Source organism: Crocodylus siamensis, chromosome 2 (assembly GCF_052110815.1).
Source record: "Crocodylus siamensis isolate JL-2025a chromosome 2, ASM5211081v1, whole genome shotgun sequence".
Classification (NCBI taxonomy): domain Eukaryota; kingdom Metazoa; phylum Chordata; order Crocodylia; family Crocodylidae; genus Crocodylus; species Crocodylus siamensis.
The window spans coordinates 286,666,677-286,683,582 of NC_143396.1; positions in this window are offsets into that span (position 1 = coordinate 286,666,677).

Here is a 16,906-nt window from a genome sequence, read left to right on the forward strand (position 1 = left end):
CAATTCAAGCTGAAAAGAGGCACTGTTGGAAGAAGTTCTGACGTTCAACGGGGCTGGAGGATAAAAGAGAGAGCGAGATGACATAGACCCTGCCTGCACCATTACTAAAATTAGATCACTTCTTTTGTTCTCCTGAACCTTCTGCTCTATTTGCTGAGAATCATATTAGCAATGGAAACTGTGAGAATCTGTCTGACCTTATTAGAGATGCAACGCACAAAGAACTGAAGAAGAACCATTTTAAATTCACTTGCTCAGAAAGTGCCGTTTTGAAAGTTTCTAAGAGTAGAGGACAACATTGAAAAAGACTGGAAACAATCTGACAAGGATTATTTCATCTCCTTATAGTACAATGAGTACCGGAGCATAACCAATGAATGCTTGGTAAATTATACATGTTGAGTTTTCCCTTTTTGGTCCCAATTATGCACAACAAAATGTGGGGATACCCCCTTCATCTCCCCTAAAGAAGCCTGCTTATTCAGGAACTTTGTGTGGTGAACAAGCAAACCCTCCAGTATTGTGATGTCTTCCCCACTGAGTTGCAGAGGACCTCTTTGTCCCTCCATAGCCCCCCACAACCACTGACACATGAAAACATGACACTCTTTTGCTCCTCTGTTTCTAGAACAACAACTGTCTTCATTCTCTTCCCATCTTTTCCCATTGCAGTTTTATTCTCTAATAACATAATTTTAGTAGAGTAAAAGCAGATTAGACCTCCCTTGATGGCTAGATGGCAAAGCAGATGAGTAACAGGACTTCTAGTTGTTACCGGAAAAATGTTTTTAGGTGGAGTTCGGATTGACAAGCCAGGCTCATGGAGCTAATTTGATAACAGCAGGTGGAGACCCTGAAGGGGGCTCTGGGGGAGTGCTCCGTCTCCTAAATGTTGTGGGAATTTCGGTTAAGAACTGTGATGAGATCATACCTCTATTCTCCTGTTTGTTTTGAGGACATAATCACAAGAGATTAGTCAGGACTAATTATGACCTTTGCCCCAAAAAAATAACTACTTGGTATTGTGCCTCCAATACTATTATTGTCAGCTGAAGGGAGCACATCTCTAAGTCGTATGCGTTTGGAGCTATCTTCATTTCTACTTCTCAGTTTCCATTAGCTCTTTAAAATCATACATTTGAGCAGTGGGCTAAGTGATTTTTTTTTTGTTCACTACAGAACTAGATTTTCTCTCTTTTCTTGCTTGCAGTGGGCACATCTGCATGGGCATTTATATGCCATTGTTACTGCACATTAAGTTTAGTACCTCTAACATGAGGAACTATATAAACACACAGTAGCCAAGGTGCACAGTCTTTTCGTGATGCTCAGTCCACAGTAGACTAATTCTACTGTGCAATATTACATTAGCATGGTTTTTTGCCATGATGCACTAATGCGCAGGAGAATTAGTCTACTGCACATTAAGCATCCCATGTAGATGCGCTGAATAGGTATGTTTACACATGTATTAGATCCAGGAGCAGTTTACTCGTGAGTACACACTCACAAGTAAATGCTCCCAGGTAGACATATACACATGTAGGGAAGCAGGAACAGATTTGCTGCTAATAGCAGTAAACTGCTCTCTCTTTCTGGGGCCCTGCAAGGCTCTAGGTTCCCCCTGGGTGCTAGCCCAGAAGCTGGTAGGGAGCACTGGGCCAGGAGACAGCTGTTTCTTGGCCAGGGCTGGGACATTGCTCCCTGCTCCTGGGGGTTGGCTGCCTGCTGCCAGGGCAGGGACAATGTCCCCCTGCCCCAGTAGCAGGGAGCTCCCAGCCCCAACTCCCTGATCAGGGCAGGGGATTTGGAAAGAGCTTCAGGGGAGGGGCAGATCCCATCCCCTGCCCTGGTCTGCCAGCAGGGCAGCTAATAGCAAGATCCCAGCTGAACAGGGAGTCCCCGCACAGCCAAGGGCTCACCAGCAGCTGCCCCACCAGTGGATCGGGGCAGGGGGTTGGGACCTGCCCCAACCCTGCAGCTCTTTCCAAGCCCTGATCCTTGATCTCCCGATCATGGCACGGGGCTGGGACCTGCCACTAACCAGGACAGTTCCAAGCCCCTACTCCACGATCGATTGCAGGGGTTGGAGAGCCCATTCCCTGCTCAGCTCTGTGATCATGGAGGTAGGAGGGGAACAGGCTGGAGAACTTATTCCCTGCTCATCTCCATGATCATGAAGCTGAGTGGGAAACAGGCTCCCCAGGCCCTGCCAGCAGGGAGTTCCCAGTACCAGCTCTGCGACAGTGGGGTTGGCACTGGGAGATCCTGACCTCCCAGCACCGGCTCTACAACCTCTGCAGAGATAAGGTTCTCCTAGCCTCTGCTCCCCAACTGTGATCTCAGAACAGGGGGCTTGGAGCTCCCTGCTGCCAGGGCAGGGGAATGGGGTCCCCACCCAGGCTCTGGTGGCAGAGTCTGCCCCAGCAGCAGGCAGGTACCAGGGGCAGGGAGCAATATCTTGCCCCCTAGTGGCCAAATGACAGGGAACAGATTTGCTCCTGGTCAGGCATCTACATGAATGCTACTGCGCAGTTAGTAACTGTAAGTAAATTTGCTACTGGTATTTGCAGGTAGTAAATTTACTTGCGATAGCAAGGTTTACTGTGTAGACACACATGCTTACTGTGCAGTAGACTATGCTACTTCACAGTAACGCATCTCGTCTAGATGCACCCAGTGGGTATGTCTACATGTTCGTTACTGCGCATTTAATTTAGTACTTGCTTTAAAAAGTACTAACTAAATGCACAGTAACTAGTGTTACTGTGCGGTAGTGTCAGTGCATGGATTTCAGTGAAGCTTACTGTGCAGTAGCCTAATACTACTGTGCAGTAGTGTATTAGCATGGTTTTTGCCCAGCAAGCTACTGTGCAGTGTTATTAGGCTACTGTGAATTAAGCGTCTTGTATAGATGTGCTCAGTGAGTACAAAAAACTACTAGTTTTATGGAGGCAGTTTATTTAAATACTTTGTTTTGGAAAGGGCTCTTCTGTCTTCAAAGTATTTTTCAATTGCTTTTCTGTTTTGAGCAACTACCATTGATCTGGGAAGGAGACAGAGAGAGAATTATGAATTGCAAGTTTAGTTTGCGTGCTACTGAAATCTCAAGTGACAACCCCGTATTGGCTATGGGACATTCTGTATCCTCAGTTTGACAGACTGTAACAATCCTGTGGCTGCACAGACTTCACACTTGTCATTTATACCTCATTTCATGGCCACATAGTTTTCCTGGTTACAAGTGAAGACACACAATACGTGACATGCTGCTCCAGAAACGCAATCTCTACCACTAGAACGTGAAGATAATTTCTAGCTGCTGTTATAGTATCAGAATTTATTTGAATGGTTCCCAGCTTTCTCTTGTCCTTGGTCAAAACTGCAGGAACGTTGGTTTTTTTTCTCCCTTTCAACCTAAATAAATGTGTTTGAGGACAGCAAAATTTCCTGAGGTCAATGATGAAGGGCCCTGTGAACCATGGGTGACATCTTTTACCCTTGAGCACTTCATTAGGTAAAGGGCAGTGGTATTACCTATATGCTTATCTGGAAAACATATATGGCCAGATCCAACTGGTTTCTGAAAGCACTAAATAGGTGGGACTGGGTGCGTCTACATGAGATGTTTACTGAGGACCCGATTAATTAGCTCCATAGTAAAGCTCAGTAGCTATATGTGCAGCCCTATTAGGCTGCAGTAAACTAATGAATGCCACCCTAGGACAGTACTGCCCAACACAAGTCCTACCCTACAGCGGCATTATTTACTTTGCTACAACACACATGTAAATGCTGACGGAGCACAAGGGGCTTCAGCGGGGGGCTGCTTGCCAGCCAGCCCCACACTGTAGCACCCTTGTGCCCCAGCCCCTCTGCAGCACACTGAGCTGGGTCAAAGCAGCCCCAGGCTGGCAGGCTGACCCATGCAGCTGCCTGCCAGCTGGGACTGCTCCGACCCAGCTCAACATGCGGCAATCCTGGACACGTGTACAAACTGTGCCAGAATTTATTGCTTTACATTACTACTATGTGTAGACACACCCACTTCAACAGAATTTAGGTTTACCCAGACAGACCGTTTGTAGCAACTGTAAAGGTATTTGAGGATCGTTATCAAATCCACCCTCCATTTTCTCTTCTTTAAACTAAATAGTCATAATTCTTCTAGGCTTTCCTCATATGTCAGTTTTCTAGACCTCTAGTCATTGTTGTTGCTCTTTTAGATGCTTTAAATTTGTCCATTTTTTCTTGAAGTGGGGTGCCTAGCAGCTGGATGCAGTACTGCAGCTGAGACCTCAGTAGGGCTGAACGGAGTAGGAAAATCACTTCTCATGACTCGCATACAGTCCCCCACTCAATGACATATCATAGTGGCAGCTGGAAGTCACCACTGCCCGTGCCCTGTGTGCCTGGCTGTGACCCTACTCTGCTGCCTCCAGTATGCTATTAGCTTTGTATACAATAGAGTTACGTTGCTGACCCATATTCAGATCGCAATTCCCCAAATTCTTTCTGGAATACGGCAACTTTACCAGTTGTTTCCCATGTTGTATTTGTGCACTTGATTGTTCGGTCCTATAGTATTTATTTTGCACTTAGTCTTACTGAAATTCATTTTATTTCAGACCACTTTTCCAATTTATCAAGATCATTTTGAATCCTCATCTTGTCTTCAGAAATGTCCACCCAGCTTAGTGTTATATGCACATTTAGTGTTAACACACACACAGTTCCATTCTCTAAGTCTTGAATTATGACATTGAACAGTACTGCACTCAGAACCGGCTCCTGGGGGACCCCACTTGATACCTCCTCGCAGTTTGACATTAAGCCATCAATCACTTACTTTTTTAGCATGATTTTCCAATTAATTATGAACCCACCTCACTGCAGTTTCATCAAGACTGTTTCCTTAACTTCTATATAAGAACGTTATGAGCAAGTGTCAAAAACCTTACTATTACCAACCTTACCATTGGCCTCTCCCATCCACAAAGCCTTGTCATAGGAGGAAACCGAGTTAGTTAGGCATGTCTTGCTCTTGACAAATCTTGTCTGTTAATTATCACTATATTTATCTTCAGCTGCCTATAAATTCATTCATGATCTACTCTGGTATCTTTCCAAGTATTGAAGTTAAATTGACCACTCTCTACATTTTCTGGGTTTTCCCTTTTCCTCTTTTTAAAGGTAGCCACTATATTGCCCTTTTCTGATCCTCTTGCCTGATCTCCATGAGTTCTCAGAGATAATAACCAATGGCTCTGCAATTACTTCAGCCAATTCCTTGAGCGCTCTGAGACGAATCTCATCAAATCCTGTTCTTTCACTACGCTAGGTTGAGTATCTGTTCTCCTGTCGTTGCTGAAAACTGTGCTTATCATCTGACATTTTTTTGAGATGACTACACTAAAAATGCAGTGAACACTTTAGCATTCTCTGCATCATCCATGATACCTCCCATTCACTAAAGGACCTACACTATCCGTGGGCTTCCTGTTATTTCTAACAGTCTTACAGAAAGTTCAGAATGGCACTGGTACTTGTGAGGGGAGGTTTGGATTTGTTGCTCACGGTATTCTCACTTTTTCACCCTACTTACAGATGCTTGGTCCTGACAGTAAGAGGGGTGGGGGGAGGTAAGTGGGGGAGAGGTATATCTTTTTGTCCGTATTACCTCAAACTTTTTTACAACTCTGGCCGTATATTATTCTGGTTTTTTTCCTCTCCATTGTTATCATTTTAAACCCTGTTGTGCATTCCCTTTTCGGGCTTAATTTAATATCTTGAAGGTAGTAAATTGCTGGGGCGTGTTTTCTCCTTCTGCACAGATGGATCTAGATACAGTATTTACTTAAATCCAAGATAAGGTTTTTATCCATTCAATGTAGGGGTTAAAAGGCCCTCATCTTGGGTTTGAGTACAAGGTGGGGAGTGGGGAGGGGAAGGCAACAGCTGCAGCTCTGACTCTAGTCCTGACCCAGGACCAGAGTTGGAGCCACAGCAGACACCTGTCCCCTACCACCTCTGCCCCCCCCATGCTTTTGCTCCCCCTGCCACCACCAGTCATGGTTTTAGCCCCATTCCAGCCCAGGGCTTTGAGCACGTTGTAGCTGTGGCCCTGACTCAGCCACACCACAACAGTAGTGGCAGCAGCTCCAGCTTTCCAAACCAGAGCTGCTGCCACTGCAACTGCATGGCCAGAGTCAGAATTACCCATTGCTCCTTGGCCCAGGCCGGAGTGGGGCCAAAGTCGCCCGTGACCGATGGTAAGTGGTGGTGGGGGGAGGATTGACAGAATCTGTGGGAGGTAGGCATAGGGGGGTGCAGATACTGTGGGGTGGGGGCAAGCACTGAAAGGTGCAGGCATGGAGGGGGCAGGCGGGGGGGAGAGGGCAGGGAGCAGGAAGCAGAGGGTGCAAGTACCGTGGAGGGGACCAGGTAGCATACGGTACGGACACTGTCGGGGGCACAAGTGCAGACAGCAGGGTGCACAGGTAATGGGGTATTAGGCATCAGAGGGGACAACTGATGGGGGTAGGGGCCAAAGGACAAGGTCAGGTGCCCCTGCTGGCCTGCCCCTTGCCACCACTTTCTCTGCTGAAGCAATGTGGAGGGGGGAAGGGTGCAAATTTAAGACGACTGTTCCATAATTAGATTCTAAAAAAATATATGGAAAATTATGATACATTCATACATTTTCCATCTATAGAATCTAATTACTGAGGGCTCATCTTGAATTCAAAGTCATCCTGCATTTAGGAAAATACAGTATATTTATGTTTGTGAAATCCAGACTGACTAATTTATAATTTTGTTTGATGTAACAGATACTATTTAGTTTATATTTCTATTTTGCATAGATTAGTTAGAGGTGAACTACAAAACAACCCAGTTTTTATGCTCAGGCAGTATAAGGGGACAAGCTTGTCAGGATGAGTTTGTAGGCAAGTTTATTTTAATGGAAGAAATTCAGCTGGAAAGAAACTATCCTTCTAGTAAGCCTCATTCTCCCAGTGCCCAGAGCCACCTTGTCTAAAGGCATTTGTTCACAGTGGTAGAAGTACAGGTAAGCATAGCTCATATCCATAGGTCCAGGCAAGTTCACCTTCCCAAAATGGTACACAAAGACAAGGGGAGGTGAGCAAAGGAGCCAGAAAAGAAAGTCTATAAAATGGGAACTAATCAGAGTTGCTGTCTATCTTGGTTTTACTCACCTCTGCTCAGCAACATCAGCTGGCAGATTACAAAATAGGATTTTAGTGTCGTTGAAAAAAAAGTTGTAAGCAACCTTATTTTCTCATTTACTAATCTATGTGAGAGCATTTAACATGTGCTAAACTGCTTGAACTTGCATATGTTTGAGTTTTAACTGCCCTTAGTAAGGTCATTTTACAGGTTACCTTTACAGCATCATAAAGGCACTAAAAACAGAGCACCTTTTCCCCTGTTAAAGGGTGTTGACCCATCATAAGTACCCTCTAAATGTTTTAAAGATAAGCCACTCATAGTTTGAGTTGAATGTGTTATGCCACCCTTACAAAGAGAAGATTGTGGGGGGATTTAATACCAATTTATAAAGACAAAAAGAGCTTTTGTAAACAAGATGTTGAACATCTGCTTTCTGTGCCCACCAGGAGCAGGACAAGAAGCAATGTGCTAAAATTGCAACTATGGAAATTTAGGTTAGATGTTATGAAGATGTTTCCATTTATGAAGATGATTAAGCACTGGAACAGATTACCTAGAGAGTTTGCCATTTCCAACCCTGGAAGTTTTTTTATGTATGTTCAAGACTTGCATTTTTCTGGGATGTTTTGGACAGGTAAGATATTGCCTTTAATAGGGGGTTTTGAGGTCCCTCCAGCCCTATTTTTCTCTGATTTTACATGCTTACCTTTAAGTACAAAAGCAATCCCATGAATTGCTCATAGGCTTAAAGTTAAGCACCTGTATAAGACTTGGAAGGTTTGGAACCAAAATTTATTAGTGTCTGACAGCATTTATCTGAAATCATCCATCCTCTTAGATGGCCCACATTTTATGTAAGGCCAAAGAAACCTCTGGGTGGACCTCAGAAGAATAAATTATAATGTTGTTCCCTTTCAGGTAATTTGCTTGCTGATTTACACAGACTGGAGTCCTTATCTATCCTTTTGAACAGGAAATGAATTGTGTGAAAGGAGAACAGACAATTATGTTCCCAGTCTTCAAACCTCAGCTACAAGGAATGCAAAGGAAAAAAAAAAACTTTTTGTCTCAGCCCACTGTTTTTATTTATGTTTTACAAATAACAGCAATTAGAATGGGAAGGAATCAATATTTTCATAAGAATATAAAATTATATCGGTAAATTGGGATGGGATGTAATTTGTCAAGCACAATGCACAAAGATGTGTTTGCTATAGATCTTTAATATATTGTATAGAAATGTTAAAAGAATACCATAACCTAGCCATACAAACAAGTAATTCTCTCTCTTATGTTTGCTAAAGTCATACCTCACAAGGTTGTAAATAAATCTTAGTCAGGGCTGTTGGAGAAACTAAATGCAAGTAATGTTAAGGTTAAAAAAAAAAGGTTGTTCTGAGATAATTTTTACTTGTCCCAAAAAAACTGGATTCTTTACGTTACCTGTACCATGTCCCTCATTTAAAAAGACACATAGTAAAAAGTAAATCAATTAAATAGTTTTTTGATGAGGTTTTCAAGGTTTGGAGTTAGTGTAAGTGCCCTTTTTGCATCTTTGGGTGTGTCTACACATAGCCACAGGCAGTACTTCTAAAAGGAAGTATTTTTAGAAGTACTAAATCATGGTGCAGTAACCCCCCTACTGTGCCACACGTGCCGTGCATGATTAGATTTTGCCACTGCGTCATTGTAGTGGCACACTATCCCGGGGGAGCATGCTGCTACATCAACATAGCTGCCAATCACATGTAGACCCACGTGATTGCTATGTTGCTGTAGCATGCCATACAGTGCCATAGCGCACCGCCATGTTGCCATTGGGCAATGTGTAGATGCACTTTCTGAAGAATAAAAACCACAGAAAGATTATAGTGTTTTTTCTTAAGAAGCAAATTGACAACCTATGTTCCTTTGCCTAATGGTAAATGGCCAATATCAGAAGCTGATCCAAAGGAGATGGTCCAAAAACATCAGTGGAGCTAAATGGAAAAAAACAAGCACAAGAGATTACTCTTATCTGTAATAAGGTAGAGCGAGTAGCAACAGAAAGTTATCTAAAAGTTTTTCCAGACAGCCCTTATTCATGTCCTGCAGAAGCAGAAATGAGAGAGAATCTTCCTTTCCCAGAGAAAGATTGTTTTTAACTGAATCCTTCATTGATACGACCCTATGAAACTTTCCTGAAGACACATAGCTTTAGGACTGTCCAGGATCCCACCGCTAAAACCAACTAGCTCAAATGACTACTTGAATTTTCAAGTTGGCAAATCCCCAGGTGATAATTGACTACTTTGCATTTCCAGGAAAACCAGCAGAATCTGTTTTATCTATTTAACCTAGAGGTGGGCAGTTATTTCAGGCAGAGGGCCACTTACTAAGTTTTGGCAAGCTGTTGAGGGCCACGTGACAGGTAGCCAGGGGCAGATAAATATTAATTTTCTAAAATTTTTAGAACGGCCTGGCAGGCCGCATTCAGCCCGCAGGCTGCATTTTGCCCACCCCTGATTTAACCTCACTTGCACCCATTCCACACCAAGGAAGTGTGGAGATAAAAAAATTACAGGCTCTGGAGCCATACCTGGTGGACGAACTACATAACTCTCAAAACAGACAGACCCTAATGTGATAGAGATTACAAAACCAGTTGCAGAACCTGGTTTAACTACCTACGGTTCTGCTAAACTATGTCTATCGAGCTTTAGTTATCACGTGATGATTGGGCCTAAATGAGATATAACCCCATGCAGGTGCATCATATTACAGGTTGTAACACATTATCGAGTTGTAAAGTCTAATGTCTGTCATGGCCCCAAGAAACTATCAACTTCCACATGAGAAACTATGGACAGCAGTTGAGGTTAATATTGTCTTGTCTTCCTTAAGTACAGGGAGATTGAGAAAACCAATATTGTTCAATAAACCTGACTAGTATTGCAAGTAAACCTGGTACTCTGAAAGAAAAGCAGGATTTTTGCCTTTGAGAATGGAAAGTATTACTTTACAGAAAAATTGTTGCTTAAAGCCATCCTTTGTGCTGGCAAAGATTTAAATTCTAGGGGGAGTATTAATGTAATAACCTAGGCAACCTCCAAAAACACTGACTAAATATTCTGTTCCAAATTACAAAAGAAGAGCCATCTAAAGGCAAGAAAGACATAAAGTGCATTTAACCATGTTCAAGTCAGGAAACTTTTAGTAAGATAGCAATAAATCTGAATCACAGGACTCCAGGGAGTAAAGCTGTGCTGTGTATTGCTCAATGGCTGTTTTAACAAACCTAGTGCATCTTTGCGGAGACCACTTGTCTTTTGGGGTGTTTTAAGGCCAAGGTGGCCACCAGAATGCTCTTCAAGTGAAGTGGCTGTTTTCTTAAAAAAGCATTAACACAGTCATTCTGCTGTATTATATACCCTTACACAATGATTTAAACTTGCAAACAACAGCTGTTGTGTTTACCTACATTGCATTTTATCATCTTGTCAAATCAGCTTATTTTGGAACTGTAGTAAAAGTCCCAGCACAGTTGGTCACTAGTCTCCTGTCTGATGTGTAATAACCTTTTCATGTCTTACGCTCAACTTCTTCCCACAGTTTTATTAATGCTTGTGTGTGAGACATATACATGCACATCTCCACGTTTCTCTTTTCTCTCCCCTCTTAGCTTGTGCAGTGATGATCTGTTTTGGAAAGAGAGAAATATTGTTTTTGTTGAACTTTGTCTCAGCTTTGATATTGTGTGTATAGGCTACCAATACTTAGACAATGCTTTTATCTTGGCTACTGGTTCTTTTCAATATCACTTACTAATAAAAGTCCCCTTATCATATGCGAACCCATTATTTTGACACTTGTCTTTCCGTTTTTTATGTAAAATAGGTTGTGATTAGCTTAACTTTGTTGAATTACATCTGAAAAGAAGATGCAGGTTTTGGGATTTTTTAATTTATCTTGTAATGTGTATACTATCTTTACATGTATCCTCACTAACAGTTTGACTAAAGCTTATTCTGTTAATTAATTTGAATTATATAATTTCATCAAGGTATTTTGTTAAGTTTTTAGATGGCCCCTTTTTTAGATACTGGCTTCTGTTTTACCTCCCTGATATTACTGAATATTAATACTTCCATTCTATTAAACCCATTATATTATGTTGCTATGAACCTAAGCTATTCACATTGATTCTTTCTTACATTATAATCACATTTGAATGTTTAATTTCAGTTAAAAAATTTTAATTTAGCATGTTTAGTGTCTAATTTAATTTTTATGAATTTAAAAAAATAGATACTGCATGCTGTTAGTAGTATTTGATTACTGGTTGTTTAAATGATAATTATGTTGTCCTTTGTCTTGTACGCATACCCCTTGATTTGTAACTCCTTTGCATATTCTTCACTACTTAGGCAACTTTATCAGGTTATTTTTATTAAATGCATGTTTACTGAAGTTAAATTTCTTATTTATTTGGTTGGCATTCCCTAAGGCATGAAAAAATAATTCATAGTAGTACAATGTGAGATCAAATCCCTGAGACAGGCTCATAAATAGGGACCTACTCAAACTGTGCTTTGTGGAAATTGTGAAATCTGGCATTGCCCACAAAATCGGGCAATGCCTGCGAAATCTGCAGAACACAAAACTGTACTGAAAATAAAATGCTGGCTTCCCAGAAGTCAGCAGTCCTCATGGCTGCTATGGTCTGGGGGGACTGCTGGCACAAAGGGGAACCCACAGTGGCGGATTAAGATATACTGGGGCTGTGGGCAAGCAGAAAATTGGGGGCCCCCCACACCCCAGCAGGGACACCAGTGGTGGTGACGGGTGGGGGTGGACTTTCCCTCCTGATGCTGCAGCTGCTGCCAAGGGCAGGGCAGGTCTCTGTGCCCTGTGGGGGAGGCTGGGTAGACTCTGCTAGGCTGGGGGTAGGGTGGCACTTGTCCACCTCTCCTTACTGCTCCCAGCCCTCTCTGCCCCTTACCACAGCTGGAGCGGAGAAGGGCCAAGCAGGGTAGATGCCCACTGCCCCGCTTGGACTCAGGGCTGCCCACTGTGGACTCAGGGCTGTCCACCCTGCTGCCTTTGCCCTGGGGACCCTGCACCAGCCATGCACCCCCTTGCCCACCTGGCAGCAGAAGGCACAACTCATCACCCCCACTGCCATGAACGACGTGTGCCCCTGGCAGTTGTGGGGGCATGGCGGTGGGAGTGCGGCAGCAGTGGCAGGAGCACAGTGACGGTAAGCCCCCTTTTTGTAGGGGGTGCACTGCAACACTCAGGGGGTGCATGTACACCCGCATGCACGCCCTACACTTTGCCACTGCTGCCAGGCAGGAAAGCAAAGAGCCTGGAGCCCACAGTGGGCAGCCTGCATCCACCTTGTGCACAAATATGGGGGGGCACATGCCCCTCCACCCCATGCCTCCCTGTGTGGCTTTGTACTGCTCCCTGCCCCAGCCCTGGGTCCCATGCACCTCCATGACTGGGCAGCGCTCCCAGCCCCTACCTGCCATGGGGCCTAGGGACCTCAATCTGCTGCTGCCCCCATACCCCTTCTGCTCCATAGACCTACCTGCAAAGAGCTACTCTCCACACTGCCCGGTTGCATTCCGGCCGTGCGCATGCAAAAAGCACCCTGTCCTGTTCCCAGCAGCCCCAAGCAGGACCCCTTGTAGGCTGGAACGCTGCCCACCCGCAAGGGAAAACCCACCACTTCCTGAGGGAACCCAGACATCCACGGGTCCCTGAATGGCAGGGGCCCCTGGGCCCAGACCCCAAGGGCCCATGCAATAATCCGCCTATGGGAACACAAAATGTTGGCCAACCTTACCATGCTGCTGCTGTTTTGCAGCCTTGCCTGTCTCCACCAACTGACAGCAAGGAACAGAGCCATTTAATGGACAGCCCTCGCAACCAATCAAAGGAGAGGGGTCACTGGGCTCCTCACTCAATCAGAAGCATGGGTATGGGCCCACTGCAATAAGCCCGTGAAAATGGCGGCTGACCCCACAATCTGCCCATGAAATCTACCAGTTGCCTCCATTTGAGTAGACCCAAACTCATAAATAATATGTATTTGTTCCTTCTATTTATTTTGATTTCCTTATATGAGTCTTATGCGTTAAAGTTATTTAATAGTTTTATCTTTGTTAATTTTATTGTAAAATTAGGTGGTGTTCACTGTTTTGAAAATGGCCCTTTCACAGAAACATGCCACACTCCTAATTAGGAGATGAAAGACAGGCAGAATCAGACAACAATATTGTTACAGTTGTCATGTCTGTGTACAAGACTCTCTGACATGCTTCAGAAATTCAGACTATGATGGTTACCTTTTAAAATAAAAGGCCAGTAGCAGAATAAAATTTTGAGTAATCTTCTTCCATCATTCTAATGAACTTTAAAAAAGTCTGCAGTGTAAAATGCAAAATTTTTAAATATAAAGAAAATCTTTTACTGGTATAGCTATCTATGTATAAAGCAACTTACACATTTATGATTTGTCAGCCCACCTAAATTGTTTCTATGTCACACTTCATAATCTGGGCCTAAGGCGTTTTCATACATAGACACACATGCACTGATGCACTAATTCAATTAGTGATTGGATACCACAGTGATAAGTGCCTTACATAAATTTAGGAGATGAACACAAGGACTCTTAAAGATGAATGGAGAATGATGTTCTTTAGTATGCTACTTTTTTTCTAAGAATTAAATACAACAGCTCTTGTCCTGTTTATGCTATGCAGCCATAAAAAAATCCGGTGTCTGTACAGCCATTTTCCAAGAGATAGGGCCCTGCTACATGTTCAAATTAAAGCTGGATAGAAACCAGCTATAGAGTTGTTACACATTTTCAAGCACTAACTTTATAGTTGGTTGGCTCTTTTTATATCTGGACTAGCAAAGTGCCTGTCAAGAATGATGGGTGGGTGGCAGGGACGGAGCGCTACCACCTACCGCCCTGTGCTGCCGCCGCTCTGCATCCGGTTGTGTGCAACGCCACATGCCCAGCCACACCCTCACCCACCCAGCTACATGCCACCAACCCATATGCCACACATCCCCACACACACACCCAGCCACATGCCACATTCCACATGCACACACACACCCAAGCCACACACCACACACACCCAGCCACACACACCCACTCACCTAGCCACATACACCATCCAGCCATACGCCACACCCATCCACACACCACACCCACCCAGCTACATGCCACACACCACACCCACCCAGCTACATGCCACACACCACACCCACCCAGACCCATGCCACCCATGCACTGACACAGCCACACACCACAGCCACACCCACCTAGCCACATGCACACACACACCCAGCCACACTCCCCTGCCACATGCCACACACATACCCACTCACTCAGCCACACACCACACACACACATACCCAGGCACACCAGGTGCTCCTGGCACGGGAAGGGCATGGCGCATGTCTGCAGGGAGCGTGCAAGGGGGACACACCCCACCCCAAGGCCATGTGATGCATTCAGCAGGCGCTGCCTACACCCCGCTGCCTGCTGCCCCCACCCCCCCAACCGTGTGGGGGGCACTCCCTGTGCCAGCTTCCTGTGCAGCACTCTGTGGCCTTGCCTCCTTGCTCAGGGAGTGCCTGCCAGCTGTGGGCAGTGGAGGGAGTGTGGTGTGAGGGGGCGGCCGCAGGCAGCCTCGAGGGGAGCAGGCAGGGGGGCACCAACAGGCATTTTTATGTAGCCAACAGGGATAATGAGGGCAACGAGTATCTCATTCTTCTCATGCTTCACAGAAATGTTGGGCTAGGAACTCAGGAGGTCATCTGCTCCGCCCCTATTGTGTCCTGTCCCTCAAGCCTCTTCCCCCTCCAACTTCCAAGGAACAATGTTAAACCAATCCTTTTGTACCCAGCAGAGAAAAATTTCAATGAAGTGATCATACAGCAAACGTCATTCAACTTCTGCAAAAATTAATATAGCAAGCAAACTAATAAGAATGCAATATAGATAATGCATTACACAAATATATCTAGATATACTCCATAACTGATTATAAAGTTAACAGAACTAAGCTGTCTTACAATATAGTATAATCTAAAATTCCAAATCCTAAAAGTCCTGACAGGTGGTCAACCTGCCTAGAGGTCCTTACCCAAAATGCAGAGTAATTTCTAAGAGGTAGGATCCTTAGAACAGAGGTTCCCAAACCTTGTCTTATTGCATACTCCCTTCCAGATTTGCCAGCTGCCCGCACACCTCTATCAGCACGTTTTATATTTTAACCACTTAAATGCCTATATCATAATATAGTAATAATGAAAATTAAATCTGCCATTTCACAATTTCTCCCATGTACCCCCCAGAGATGTCTTGCATACCACGTTTGGAAACCCCTGCCTTAGAACATTTGCCTATGTGAACCTCAGCACAGGATGCAAGACGAACATCCAACTTGGCTTCCATGTGCCTCCTGAAATCTGAGGTGCATGGGGCAGTTTCGCTCTGCTGTGGCGATGCCAGCATTGCAGCACCACGGCTAGTTTTTGTGCCTTCTACCCAGTTGAGAACCACTGGTCTAACCAGTTTTTAAGTATTTTGGGAACAACCACTGAGTGTGTGTCTATACCAGTGGTTCTCAACCTTTTTGGACTCAAGCAGCTCTCTGGTGTAACAAGTTCTCACACTTGGCAATGAAAGGATCGTGCCACAACCCCCTGCTTGAGAATCACGGGTCTGCACCCACCACTGATCTCACTGTACGCTCTGTGGGGCTGGTGCTGTGCTTTGTGCTTGGCGCTGCAAGGTCCCAGTCCCTGACTGCTCTCAGTCACACCCTTAAGAACACAAGAACTAGGAGTCATACAATGAAATGAGTAGGTCGTAAGTTGAAAATGAACAAAAGGAAGTTCCTTTTTCATACAGCATGTCATTCAAGTGTGAAACTCGTGGCCGCCAGATGTTGTGGAAGCCAGGTTTAAAAAGGGATCTGACATTCTTGGAGAAAAGGTGCATCAGTAGCTATTGAGCATGGGAGCCAGAGCTTCTTAAGCCCTAAATGCTGGCAGCTGCCAATGAGAACAGGGAGAAAACCCTGGCTACGACCAGCCACTCTGCCTTTTGGCATTTGCTGGCTGCCTCTGAGACACAGGCCTATTTGGTACATAGAACGATCACGGGCACGTGCCCGCACAGGAACGGCAATGGCTCCACTCTGTTGTTAGAGGGGCTATCAGGTGTGCGCCCCAATTGCTTGGGACAACTTAATAACAGGGACAAGTGAGAGGTTGATAGCAAGTGCTCCAGAGAGGGACACCAAGCAGAGCACACCTGCCAGTGCTGACTGCCCTTGAATGAGTCCGAGCCAGCAGACCCTGCCCGGTGCGAGGCACCGGATTACTAAGAAGGGAATTATAAACCCAAAGGGAAGTATCACAACATGCCTCCTTCTAAATCCATGGTGCATCCACACCTTAAACCTGGAGCCCAGCTCTCAAAAAGGAGATGGAGGAACTAGCAAAGGGCAACCAGGATGATCAGTGTGGAGAGGGGGGTCATTTGTCCCCCATTTTATGGACAGTTTGGTTTTCTGGTCCTCTGTCCTCTATCCATATGAAACCGGACACCTTTACATCCTCTATTTTTCCCTGCTCAGCACCGCCCTGCCCCACTGCCGCCTGCAGGACTCCCTGCTCCCTGGTGCCCGCCCGGCCA